Source organism: Silurus meridionalis, chromosome 25 (assembly GCF_014805685.1).
Source record: "Silurus meridionalis isolate SWU-2019-XX chromosome 25, ASM1480568v1, whole genome shotgun sequence".
NCBI lineage: Eukaryota > Metazoa > Chordata > Actinopteri > Siluriformes > Siluridae > Silurus > Silurus meridionalis.
Window position 1 is genome coordinate 5890001 of NC_060908.1, and position 14000 is coordinate 5904000.

General features: G+C 37.7%; 1 protein-coding gene and 1 pseudogene across 2 annotated transcripts in view; one reads left to right on the forward strand and one right to left on the reverse strand.

Annotated features, from left to right (window-relative positions):
• Positions 1–254, reverse strand: part of LOC124379084 (polyubiquitin-C) — a 15031-nt gene extending 14777 nt beyond the window's left edge. The window contains exon 1 of one of the 2 annotated variants that reach the window (XM_046839171.1): positions 52–254. The gene's annotated coding sequence lies outside the window, so the exon portion shown is untranslated. The remainder of the gene's footprint in view (positions 1–51) is intronic. The other variant, XM_046839174.1, reaches the window with a different exon arrangement.
• LOC124379087 overlaps positions 1–8687 on the forward strand; it is a 17351-nt pseudogene extending 8664 nt beyond the window's left edge.
• The last annotated feature ends 5313 nt before the right edge of the window (positions 8688–14000 follow it).

Sequence of the window (14000 nt, forward strand, 5' to 3'; positions counted from 1 at the left end):
TATATTTATATGTAGCATGTGTAATGTGACAGGAAATAAAAATGTACCTACATTTTTAATAAATAAAAAAAAGCAAAATAAATCTACAGTTATGTAGACTTTTAACCAACAAGACAGTGTATACTGCGTATGTGTTCTTGGTTCCACGTACAGAATTCAGAACACTCAAACTTTACTGGGTTTAGAATTTATTGTGTGTGATTCTTGCTGTCATCTACTGCTATCTGGAAAGTTGCACAATGTCGAATGACCACTGCTGATCAGAGTTCTGGCCTTTTATACTCTTGATGGAGAACGGTGCTCTGTGATGTCAGAGGTAACTTATCAGACTTGGTAAACTGTGTATTTGCCTCTAATATCTAGTATGCTGGTCTATATATATATGGGCGTAAATCCCGGGGGTGGACGGAGGGGACGGAGGGGACATGTTTCCCCCTATCCAAAAAAATTATAAAAAAAATATCGCACTCTCTATTGTGAAAAATATATGTATGTATACCTAAATAATTGTGTAAGTAGAAGAAGAAAAAACCCCGCAAAAAATGCATTTAGAAACAGTTGAGTTCCCCCTCCCCTTCCTCACATTGGTTTGACCCACTGCCTGCTTTCCCAGTTCATCTCACCTACTCTGCTCCCAAGAGTCAGGTGTGTGGCTGCGGGGTTTATTAATGTTCAACTACATTAACTAGGGTATTTTATACACTTTAAATAAAGCGATTCTCTTTAATGTAGTTGGTGCAGACTCATTCATAAATTAGTAAAAATACTAATTACCGATGTAATTTTCCACGAATCTGCTATATTAGCGATTAAAATATGACTTATCTAGTGAATGTTAGCTTGTTTATAATAGCTTGTAGCATAGTGCACGGCAACTAACTTGGCATAATGTTAACTTAACCTTAACGGCCACAATTAGCATATTGTTTAGCTGTGCATTTACTAAATGAGCACTGTGCTATGTCCGAACTGACCCCACTGTATTTTTTTTGTATAATTATTTTCTATTCTGTTCTTCAGTGTCTTAATTAATAAAAAAAAATTAAACCTTTTTTTAATTCCTTGTTTTGCTTTGTCATTGAACCTGAGAAAAACTTTGAAAATAACCATTATGTCTCCATGCTACAATAATAATGATAAAAGCAAAGTTTTTCAATGTGGGGACACTGTGTCTTAAGTACAATTTGACTGTATTATTTGTGTCCCCTTCAAACAATTGCTAATGAGAAATTTTATATTTAAATGCAAATGAATGTTAAATGAAATTTACGCCCATGAACCCACGCTGCCGTTTCCCCGTTTTCGGCGGAGGGTCGCATCAGTCGCTTAGTTGATGACGTATCACTCGGTCGCTCTCGTTGTTCAGTGCAGCAACAACTTAACTTTTTTTAGTGTTATATTTTTATTTCACTAGAAATCTTGAAAAATGTCTCCCAAGAAAATCAGTGATGGTGTTGTGAAAACGAATGTAAATAGAATTACCATGGAAACCGAGGAGGTTATGAGCGTGATGCGCGTCTCACACTCGGAATCAACCACTACCACATGAGTAAGTGTTAAATTATGTTTACATTACGGTAATTTGCGGTGTATTTGTTTGTTAAAATAGGTTACAAATACTTTTTAAGTGCAGAAATAAGCGATCGAATGAGATCTCGGAACGGATTAAATCGCTTTTATATTCATTCTTATGTTTTACTCTGTGTGTGTGTGTGTGTGTGTGTGTGTGTGTGTGTGTGAGATATATGTAATATATATATATATATATATATATATATATATATATATATGTTGTTGCCTAATGAATGTATCCACGCTGAACATGCATTATATAGAACACAAGCAGAAAAAAGATTATGATAATCAGGTAATTGGCTTTTTCTGCTGATTCGGATTTTTCTCCACATGCTTCTTAAATAAAATGAAAGCTTCTTCAGACCACCGCATAGTCTTTACTACTATAGAAAGTAGAATGTAGGTTATAGAAAATATTAAAGAGTTGTTTACATGATATACAGCCATAAAGGATCTCCTCAAAGGTTAAAATATGCAATTCACATGAATCATATTTCATCTTGCCTTGCAAATGTTACAAAATGAATAGGATAAGCAATACATTTATTATATATAAAACAGGATTTCATACTAGCAGTTATGTATGTGAACAAAATCTCTCTTACAATCCAAATAATTCACCAGACGTCTCATTAATAAATTAGTTTGTTCTTTCGTTGCCATTTCTTTTTAAAACCATAAAAAATTTGTAGGAACACGTTTGACATTTCCATTCAATAATAGACAACAACAATCAAATACTAAAAAGTGTACTGCCAGCCTAAACTACTACAGGTGAAGGTGATTAGTAGGAAGGCGAGGCTGTGCGAGTGTGCTGAGTGTAGGAGGGAGGCATGGCTGGTGGTTCCCTGACATGTATACTCCATTGTGAACTACAAATGTTGTGATCTGGCAAGATTCTGGCGTTAGTTCTAACTAATGATAACCCCATTCAAGATCCAATTTACTGAAGACAATCGATCCGTTCATACTTTGTAGAAGTTCATCTACAGTAGAAATGGAGTATTGTTTCTGCTGATTGCTCAATTTTATAATAGGCTTTTGGCACGATTACAACTATATTAACCCATGGGGTAGGTACTTCTTTGATAATGTCCATTTTTAGGATTTCTTTGATCTTTAATAATCTTCAATAGTCTAAGTCCTGAAAATTAAGTGGTACTTACATGGGAATTTTTAATGCACTGCAGAGAGCTGTATGGGCTCTTTCTCCTTGTTCCCTCACAATTCTCACAATCCTCTCCAAAGCTAGGAAAAGGAAATTCCACCTAGTGTCATTTGGCCTCAAGAGCTGGAGTTTGCCGTTTTCTTCAATTATCTCACCAACTGTGTTGGATCTTGCACTTTTGTGCAACAGACTCGAGCACTTTACGAATGCTGAGTGGGACAGTCGATTGTAAGCTGAATTGGAATTGGCTTCCAAGACATCAACTTTAGACACCAGATTCAGAAGGTGGCAGGCAGAGTGATAAGGTTTAGGCAATTGATATCCCAGGCCATCATCTTGGTCCAACATGGTTCCAGCATCAGCAAACTCAACACCCTCATTTTTTTCTCTTCATCATCATCCTCATCATCACCACTCTCTCTTTCTCCCATCTGACTTTGTCTGGCACCTTCCACTGTTTCTGGATTATTATTTTCTTCAAGCTCACCATAGATTCTAAATGCTTTTAGAAAATCGAAGCCGTTGTCAGTTGTTGTGCGAACAATCATGTCACGGATGTCAGTGTGAATTTCATATATGGCACCTGCAAGTGCAGAAAAAGAATGTGTGCCTTTTAGCATCCCTGTAGAGTTTCTGGGTCTATCCAGTGTGGCATGACAACTATGGAGTTCTGTCAGTGTGCTGTCCAGCAGTCAGTCAATTTTGTTGGTTTTTTTATATAAGGGACGCTGCCAAATGTTGCTGGAATCACCCTATAACCTGGGATATGGCCTTGATAATGGAAAAAATAAATATATAAATAAATATATATACAGTATATTTTATATATATATATAAAATATATATACATTATATTTATATATATATATATATATATATACACACACACACATACATACACATACACACAGGCGATCAAAATTAGAGAACAACAATGACTGTAGCATGGAAAAAGATTACAACAATTTTCTGACGGTTACAACAGTCAGCAATTAGTAGGAAGTGTACAGGCCTCTGCTCTGAATGACTTCAGCACATCTGTGGCTACAGGACAGCACTAGTCTCTCACACTGCTCTGGTGTGATTTTGGTCCATTTTTCTTCCAGTGTCCTCCACAGTTCGGTGACTGTAGTAGGTTTCTTGGCCATAACTTTGACACCAAGGATTTTCCAGAGGTTCTCTATTGGGTTGAGATCAGGACTCTGGGCAGGCCATGTCATTATTTCAATGTTTTCAGTTTCAAGGAACTGCTTTACCTGTTTTGCTGTGTGACATTGAGCGTTGTCCTGCATGAACACTGCGGGCTGATTGGGTGATGAATGCATGAAGGGAACCATATATTGTTGTTCTGATAAACAGTTGCATTCACTCTGCCATGTAGCTGTATAAGAGGCCCAACTCCTGCTGCAGAAAACATGCCCCAAACCCTGACACTTCCTCCTCCACTTTTCACTGATTTCTTTACACACTTTGGGTTCAGTTTGTCACCGAGCATAATGTTTCCCATCAGACCCAAATAAATTAAACTTGCTTTCATCACTAAAGTGAACTTTGGACCAGTTCTCCTCTGTCCACACAACATGCTCCTCAGCAAAGTTCAGTCTAGCCTTTTGATTCTTTCTGCTAATGAGAGGTTCGGTCACTGCAGAGTGGGCTTTCAGTCCAAATGCTCTTAAACGTTGCGACACTGTATGACAAGACAGATCCCCACCCTGTTCAGCGCTGAACTGGTGAGCAATTCCAGCTGCAGTGTGGAAACAATCCTCCACAGTATCCTGTCCTCTCTTGGATTTGTCTTTTGTGGACGACCAGCCTTCTTGGTGGACTTGAATGATTTTGTGATGTAAAGATTCAATATTCTTGAAATCACAGATTTGGAACGACCAACTTGTCTTGCTATGGCTGATAGGGTCATCCCTTTGACCTTCATCTAAACAACCTGCTGCCGTGGGCTTTCAGTCACTTTAGAACGGCCCACCATCTTGCAGAGTCAGTTAAACTGGAAGTTAGGCTGCCAGCTAAATAGGGGTTGACAGATAATCAAGAAAATTAGCACCAGGTGCCAGATTAACACCAATAACTGGGAGGTACCTGAAAGTGTTCTCTTATTTTGATCAGTGTGTTTTCTACAAAATAATGTTTTTTTTTAATGCTAATTAATTAATTAGTTAATTTGTGGAAAAGGTGTTCTTTTTAGCATGGTATAGACAGGACAAAAACTCCTTCAACTGTTGAGCAGTGAAGATGACATTATTTCAGAATTGTTCAATTGTTTATAAATTGTTCTCTAATTTTGAACGCCTGTGTGTGTGTGTGTGTGTGTGTGTGTGTGTGTGTGTGTGTATGTATGTATGTATGTATGTGTGTATATATATATATATATATAATTTTTTTTTTGTCATCTAAGTCTTTTCTCTGCTTGTATTCTATATGGTGGTTTAGTCTGAATACATTCTTTTTTGTACAAACTTCTTTACTTTAACTTTAGTAAAAAAGTGTAGTCAGTACTTCAACTTTTACTGAAGTCTTTTAAAACATGAGTATCTGTACCAAATTTATTAAAACCTTTGCCTATTAAAACATTATTCATTTTTGTACATGTTCTGAATATCTGAGTTCAGTTTAAACAGGTCAACATATAGGAGATTCCAATTCCAACGCAATTTTAATTCTTCACAACAAAATGGCTGTTCGAGATCAGGATAAGATAGTGATATATTAACTCTGTGATGTTTGAATAAAGGTGTAACATCCTGGCTACACAATAACTGTTCTCTATCTATTCTGTGAGAGCCAGTAGGCTAGTTTAACGAGGCAGTTGTGTTTGTTTTATACTATTCTGTGCTTTTTCATAGCTGTATGATCTATTATTCATCAGTAGCATCAAAAGATCTCATTTTGTCTAGCACATGCACATATGGTATCATGCTGGATCTGGAAAACTGTGTAAATGATTACAGAGGACACATAAGCCTGATTTAATAGTGAACAGAATCTGACGAAAAAGATAACTAATTCATTTTTTTTTTACCCTGGACAATGGACACGAATAGAGCATGGGCTATTTTGCCTCAAACACCAGGCCAATTTTCGAAAGAATGTGCTGACACGATTTCAGGCTGTTGGAGTCATACAGTCTATTTTAAGTTCATTAACTTATATAAGCTTTATATAACATAAATAAGACTCAAGAAGGGTATATTATGAGGTATGGCCTATTTCTGTATAACATATCAGTTTACCAGTGAAGCTAAAATAAAAAATATAAAACGTGTAATAAAGCTCAGTCGAGCATTGAGCCTTTGCCATCTGCATCTCCTTTAATTAATCTGGACTTATAATTATTTATTTTATAAACCGTTTCCACACAAGTTCTAGTTAATTTCTTTGTCCTATTTGCCCACCAGCAAGATCAACTGTAGGCTGATTTTAGCTCATTGTTGTTTCTGCCCTAGCAACGTTTCATTTACATGATCCTCCAATTATATTGAAAAACACCCGGACTGACCAATCACGATCCGCGATCGACCCGCAGTGTCGCGGCCCCACCAGTATATTCTAGACATTTCTGTTTGAGTCAGTCTGCAATGTCACAAATTGTTTTGCTTTGACTAAAGTGGAGTACACTGTTTTTTGTTTTGTTTTACAAAAAATAAATATATTAATAAAATATTAAAAAAAAAAAAAAAAAAAAAAAAACAGGGACTAGTTCCAAGCGCGGAAGAAACAGTTACGTAACATGCTGTGGAACGTCTCGCCCAGAATATATAAACTGCTGTCGTCATTTACAGTCAGTACTGTAGTTTGTTTTCTTTGGGTGAATCAGGTTGTTGATGAGGTAAGCTCTTACACAATATTTTGTATATTTGTATGAATGCAATTTTAATTCTAGCGAATATCAACCCACTGATTTGAGGGCTGTTATGTCGTTAATCGGTATAATTATTATGCAGTAACGCGAAACTATTCGCTTTTTTAAAAAAAAATAGAGTATACATTGCGTATATTAAGGTTATTTTTTGGGTAGACTGTTTGGTATTTCTTTGCTCGAAGTAGAGCGGTTTTGCTGAATCATTTTCGCGTCTCAAACAAAGAACACGGATGTTCTAAAATGGCGGCTCAGTGAAATTAAATGGAGGCTATTTTGCTGAAAAAAACAAATTCTCGCTTCTCCTTTATTGTTTAAGTAACGTAAAACTATTCTTGACTTTAATAACATTAACTTTGACTAAACTGAAACACACACCGAATATATTTTTTTCGATCAATATTTTGATCAAGTTTAATCAATATGATCTAGTTCCAAGCGGGGAAGAAATCAGTCACGTGACTGATCAGTCACGTGCGGTGGAACGTCTCGCTCAGAATGTCGTCACTGACAGTCGGGTCTGTAGTTTGTTTTCTTTAAATGAATTACGTTGCTGATAAGGTAAAATATTTATTTGCGATATTTATATGACTAGAATTTTTATACGCGAAACTGTTCTAGACTTTTTTTTTTTTTTTTGTAAAGAGAATATATTGCGTATATTAAGGTTATTTTCTTGGGTAGAATGTTTGGTATTTCTTTGCTCGACGTGGGGCGGGTTTGCATAGTCATTTTCGTGTCTCAAACAAAGAACACGGATGTTCAAAAAAAATTGCGTTTCAATGGAATTATATGGAGGCCATTTATTGAAAAACCTTATCTTCGCTTCTCCTTTATTGTTTAATTCTGCCTTATTTAGCTTAAGTTTTTGGTGGTTGAGTTAAAATTTAATTTGGGTTAATTTTAATTGCATGTTGTTTAAACACATAGTAAAGCCTTCATTGTAATCACTAGACTTGTAAGCACTGTTCTGTGGTCTGAATATCTTATTTAAATTATTTATTTGTATTTTTTCCTGCTCTCTCTGTAGAAGACAAAATGCAGATCTTTGTGAAGACTTTAACTGGCAAGACCATCACCCTTGAGGTTGAGCCAAGTGACACCATTGAGAATGTCAAGGCCAAAATCCAGGACAAAGAAGGCATTCCCCCAGATCAGCAGAGGTTGATCTTTGCTGGCAAGCAGCTGGAAGATGGTCGCACCCTGTCTGACTACAACATCCAGAAGGAGTCCACGCTCCACCTGGTGCTGCGTCTTAGGGGTGGCATGCAGATCTTTGTGAAGACCTTGACTGGCAAGACCATCACCCTTGAGGTTGAGCCAAGTGACACCATTGAGAACGTCAAGGCCAAAATCCAGGACAAGGAAGGCATTCCCCCAGATCAGCAGAGGTTGATCTTCGCTGGCAAGCAGCTGGAAGATGGCCGCACCCTGTCTGACTACAACATCCAGAAGGAGTCCACACTCCACCTGGTGCTGCGTCTCAGGGGTGGCATGCAGATCTTTGTGAAGACCTTGACTGGCAAGACCATCACCCTTGAGGTTGAGCCAAGTGACACCATTGAGAACGTCAAGGCCAAAATCCAGGACAAAGAAGGAATTCCCCCAGATCAGCAGAGGTTGATCTTCGCTGGCAAGCAGCTGGAAGATGGTCGCACCCTGTCTGACTACAACATCCAGAAGGAGTCCACACTCCACCTGGTGCTGCGTCTCAGGGGTGGCATGCAGATCTTTGTGAAGACCTTGACTGGCAAGACCATCACCCTTGAGGTTGAGCCAAGTGACACCATTGAGAACGTCAAGGCCAAAATCCAAGACAAAGAAGGCATTCCCCCAGATCAGCAGAGGTTGATCTTCGCTGGCAAGCAGCTGGAAGATGGTCGCACCCTGTCTGACTACAACATCCAGAAGGAGTCCACACTCCACCTGGTGCTGCGTCTCAGGGGCGGCATGCCGCTAAATTAATGTTTTAAAATATTCAGCTAAATGTCACGTTTTAACTGTTACTTCACCTGCACAGAAGTTCTCGAGCTCCCTCAAACATGTTAAAGCCTAATAAACATTTTGTGTGCGTTATCGTTTGGGTTCTTTTTTTCTCTATTTTTCTTAATGTTTTATGTTTATTAAGGTTAAATAGTTTAATCGAATTTTGATATGAAATTAAGAATTGATGAAGGGCTAGTTTTTTGTGTATAAATATTTTTAATGGTATAAAATGGTATGTGTGTGGGGTGGGGGGGGTTAAATTATTTTAAATTACTCTTTTACCCATCACTCAGCCAGCAACTGTTTTTTGCCATGTCAGATAGGTTTGTTTATGAAACTGAGTTGATAATTGGTTCATAGGACCAGCTGTTAATTAAACTAAAAATAAGTTAAAAGGAAAGTGCAATTTTAATAATGAAAAGCTGATATTACAGATTTTAGATATAGCTGATACAAACCTTAAATATGGATTATATTTAACTGGTTAAAAAAATAAGCATATGGTGTGTGTGTGTGTGTGTGTGTGTGTGTATATAATGTTTAATAAATCACTGGTTATAAAGAGCTCGTGTTAATCTGACCACCCAAAATTATTGAATATGAATTAGTACTGCTGATAGTCCTATGCTAACTAGTTATTAAACTGCAGGCTTTATTAGTAGTGTGTTTGATTTTATGCTGTACCTTGATTAGGTTTCAAACAGCTCAACTGATTGTGTTTGTCACTATTTAGTCAGGTTTTTTTTTTTTTGTGAATATTGAGGGTGACGCTCTTAATACCCCTAATTATAAAACCATTAATTGATCTCGTTTATGTGTTAAGTTTTTTTAATAATAGCATTTAATAATGTTATGCCTCTCACTCCCCAACTGTGGCCTACTGTACACTGGCTGCAAATGAAAAACATCCTGGATGTCTAAGGAATCAGAAACATCTATAACCAGAGGTGATTTATCTCTTACTTATTGGCATGTTTGGGTTTTTATTTTATGTATTTTTTTGGTCAGAGAAGAGTTCTAATCTCTTTATTTAAACTTGTATGAATCATAGTCAATATACAATGATGTCATAAAATCACAGCTCTTGCTGACATTTTCATCTCTTTGTCTGAGAATAACCCTTCACATTACCCATTTCTGGTAAACCGTATGTGATATAATTCAGGTTGCATCCCCTTCCCCTCCCCCCCCCATGCCATCAGGAAAGAAAAAATCCATTGATTTAATAACCGGGTAAATCAGTATATCGGTGGGTACTAGGCGTGATGGGTGCATCAGTTTGTCCGCCTTTTCTTACATGTAGCAGCATCCCTTATATAAAACACAAACAAAATTGTAGGGAAAAAATTTTAGCCCCTCCAGAAAAACAGGCAATGATTTTTAAGGCAAGGAATACACTACATAACTACAAGAGCCTTCTTTTTATCCTCAAGTTTTAAAAACTGGTGTCATAACCATTTTTATCAGAAGTCTTTGTTTAGCCTCAGAAGCAGTTGATTTGTCAAAGTTCTTGAAATAAATACATGCTCTTTTTTGGTATCATCTTCTGAGGGATGTAAGGCCTCACCTTCCATTCCACTTCCATTTGTTGTTCCAGGTGGTTTTTAATAAAGTCAAGCCCTATGAAATACAAAGTTTTATTCATATACTTAAAAAATGTAATACACAGTAGAAATATATTGTTTTATAGTATTATTTGACATTATTTTAGAAGTATATTTATTATAACTGTCTGAATCCATCCAAAACTGTCATAGATCCATTCATAAATAATGTTGTATCATACTGCATTCAGTAGTCTAAGTTCTAAAAATTAAGTGGTACTTACATGGGAATTTTTAATGCACTGCAGAGAGCTGTATGGGCTCTTTCTCCTTGTTCCCTCACAATTCTCACAATCCTCTCCACAGCTAGGAAAAGGAAATTCCACCTAGTGTCATTTGGCCTTAAGAGCTGGAGTTTGCCATTTTCTTCAAATTATCTCGGCAACTGTGTTGGATCTTGCACTTTTTGTGCAACAGATTCGAACACTTTACGAATGCTGAGTGGGACAGTCGATTGAAAGCTGAATTGGAATTGGCTTCCAAGACATCAACTGTAGACACCAAATTCAAAAGGTGGCAGGCAGAGTGATGGGGTTCAGGCAATTGATATTTCAGGCCATCATCTTGGTCCAACATGGTTCCGGCATCAACAAACTCAACACCCTCATTGTTTTCTCCTCTTTATCATTATCCTCATCATCACCACTCTCTTTCTCCCATCTGACTTTGTCTGGCACCTTCCACTGTTTCTGTATTATTATTTTTTTCAAGCTCACCATAGATTCTAAATGCTTTTAGAAAGTTGGAGCCGTTGTCAGTTGTTGTGTGAACAATCGTGTCACAGATGTCAGTGTGAATTTCATACATGGCACCTGCAAGTGCAGAAAAAGAATGTGGACCCTTTAGCATCCTTGTAGGATTTCTGGATCTATCCAGTGTGGCGTGACACCTACGGAGCTCTGTCGGTGTGCTGTCCAGCAGTCAGTGGTGGCTGCAATGAACTCAGTTTCACTCATCGCTGCTTTCAGGTTGTTCTTTATTTTGTGTTGTCTTTTCACCTTTTTAACAGTGCCATGAGACATTACCACAACACTTGGTACTAGATACACAAGGTATTTAAAACCCTCCTGTACAACAACACAGGGTGTAGACCCTGAACATTATGCACCCAGAGGTGATATAATGATTGTAAATTAAGTTAATTTATATTCCAGCTAACAGCTAGCTAAGATTACAAATGTATAATTGGTTAAAAGTTATCGCAGCGCCTTCACCAGGAATCCTTTTTGATGCCGATAATTTCAAACATTTCCCTCATATATTTTTTTTTTTTTTTTTGTCGCAATTTAAATGTTTCAGATCATCAAACTAATTTAAATATTAGTAAAAGATAACACAAGTGAACACAACAATCAGTTTTAAAATGAAGGTTTTTATTATTGAGGGAAAACAAAATCCAAAACTACATGGCCCTGTGTGAAAACGTGTTTGCCCCCTAAAGCTAATAACTGGTTGGCAGCGACAACTGCAATCAAGTGTTTGTGATAACTTGCAATGAGTCTGTTACAGCACTGTGGAGGAACTTTGGTCCACTCATCGGTGCAGAATCTTTTTCATTCATCCACATTTCGAGCATGAACCGCCTTTTAAAGGTCATACCACAGCATCTCAATAGAATTCAAGTCAGGACTTTGACTAGGCCACTCCAAAGTCTACATTTTGTTTTTCTTCAGTCATTCAGAGGTGGACTTGCTGGTGTGTTTTGGATTATTGGTTTGCTGCAGAACCCAAGTTTGCTTCAGCTTGAGTTCACGAACAGATGGCCAGACATTCTCCTTCAGGATCTTTTGGTAAACAGCAGAATTCATGGTTCCATTTATCACAGCAAATTTTCCAGGTCCTGAAGCAGCAAAACAGCCCCAGACCATCAAGTCAAGTCAAGTCAAGTCAAGTCAAGTTTATTTTTATAGCGCTTTTCACAACAGACATTGTCTCAAAGCAGCTTTACAGAAATTAACAGTCAAGATGAATGGTGTCCATTTATCCCTGATGAGCAAGCCGTGGCTGTGGCAAGGAAAAACTCCCTTAGATGTTATGAGGAAGAAACCTTGAGAGGAACCAGACTCAAAAGGGAAACCCATCCTCATTTGGGTGACATCAAGAGTGTGATCATAAATCTTTCAACAATACACTGGAGAGTGAGAACTTACATGACCACTGGAGTTTAAGATTGTAAGTAATGTTCTTTCTAAAGTCTTTTACAGTCATTATGGTTATAAATCTAGGAGCTACTATAAAACTAGGAGCTACATCACACTACCACCACCATATTTTACTGTTGGTATGATGTTCTTTTTCTGAAATGTGGTGTTACTTTTACACCAGACTAAATGGGAGACACCTTCCAAAAAGTTCAACTTTTGTCACGTCAGTCGACAGAGTATTTTCCCAAAAGACTTGGGGATTATCAAGATGTTTTCTGGCAAAACTGAGACAAGCCTTTATGTTCTTTTTGCTCAGCAGTGGTTTTCGAACTCTGCCGAGAGAAGTCTGCCATGCAGACCATTTTTTGCCCAGTCTCTTTCTTATGGTGGAGTCATGAACACTGACCTTAAATGAGGCAAGTGAGGCCTGCAGCTCTTTGGATGTTGTTGTGGGGTCTTTTGTGACCTCTTGGAGAAATAGCGTTATAACCTTTTCCAGACTGATAGATCTCAGTTACTTTCTTTCCTATTTGTTTCTGAATTGCTTTGGATCTCGGCATGATCATGGTCATGTAGTTTTGTATTTTGTTTTCTCTCTATAATAAAAACGTTCATTCAAAAACTGCATGTTGTGTTCACTTGTGTTATCTTTTACTAATATTTAAAGTAGTTTGATGATCTGAAACATTAAAGTGTGACTACTTCTTGTGCACAGTGGATCTTCCGTGTCCATACCCCCCTGTCCTCTACATCTGCCTCTTTTAACCCAACTTCCTGCATGTATTCCCTCACCACATCCATAAACCGCCTCCTTAACCTTCCTCTTTTCCTCTTTCCTGGTGGCTCCATCCTCAGCATTCTCCTACTGATATACCCTATGTCCCTCCTCTACACATGTTCAAACCATCTCAATTTTGCCTCCCTCACCTTGTCTCCAAAACCTCCTACATGCGCTGTCCCTCTGATAAACTAATTTCTAATTCTGTCCATCCTCGTCACTCCCAACGAAAACCTCAACATCTTCAGCTCTGCTACCTCCAGCTACACCTCCTGTCTTTCACTCAGTGCCACTGACTCTAAACCATACAACATCGCAGGTCTCACCACAGTCCTATAAACTCCCCCTTTCACTCTCGCAGATACCCTTCTATCACAAATCACTCCTGCCCCTCTCAAATTCACATTAGCCATTCCACTTGTTGCCTTGCTTATTGTTAGCTCCTCTAGCCTACGTCTGTGGTGCGTGATAGCCAGGAAATAATACATCAGTGGTTTAGTGAAAAAGCCAAGCAATGATAGGGTTATAGGCTGGAAATGGCATTTAATGAGAAGAAATAATACTGAAAGTAATGGGGCTGGTGTTTTTAATATGTAAGAAGTAGAAAGTACAGATATTTGTATAAAGATTTAATGAGTAAAAGTAAAAAGTTGTCTGAAAAATAAATAGTGAAGTAAAATACTGACACCAGAAAAATCAACTTAATTACAGTAACAAAGAGTTTGTACTTCATTACTTCCCACCTTTGGTTACAGATAAATAACTTGTTGCTAGCTGAAACATAATCACCCATGCAGTAATTATTTAATGGGAGGCTCTTACATAATCTAGGTGGTGACTTTTTTTTGGATGGGCAGTGTATCTATCCAGGAGCAGA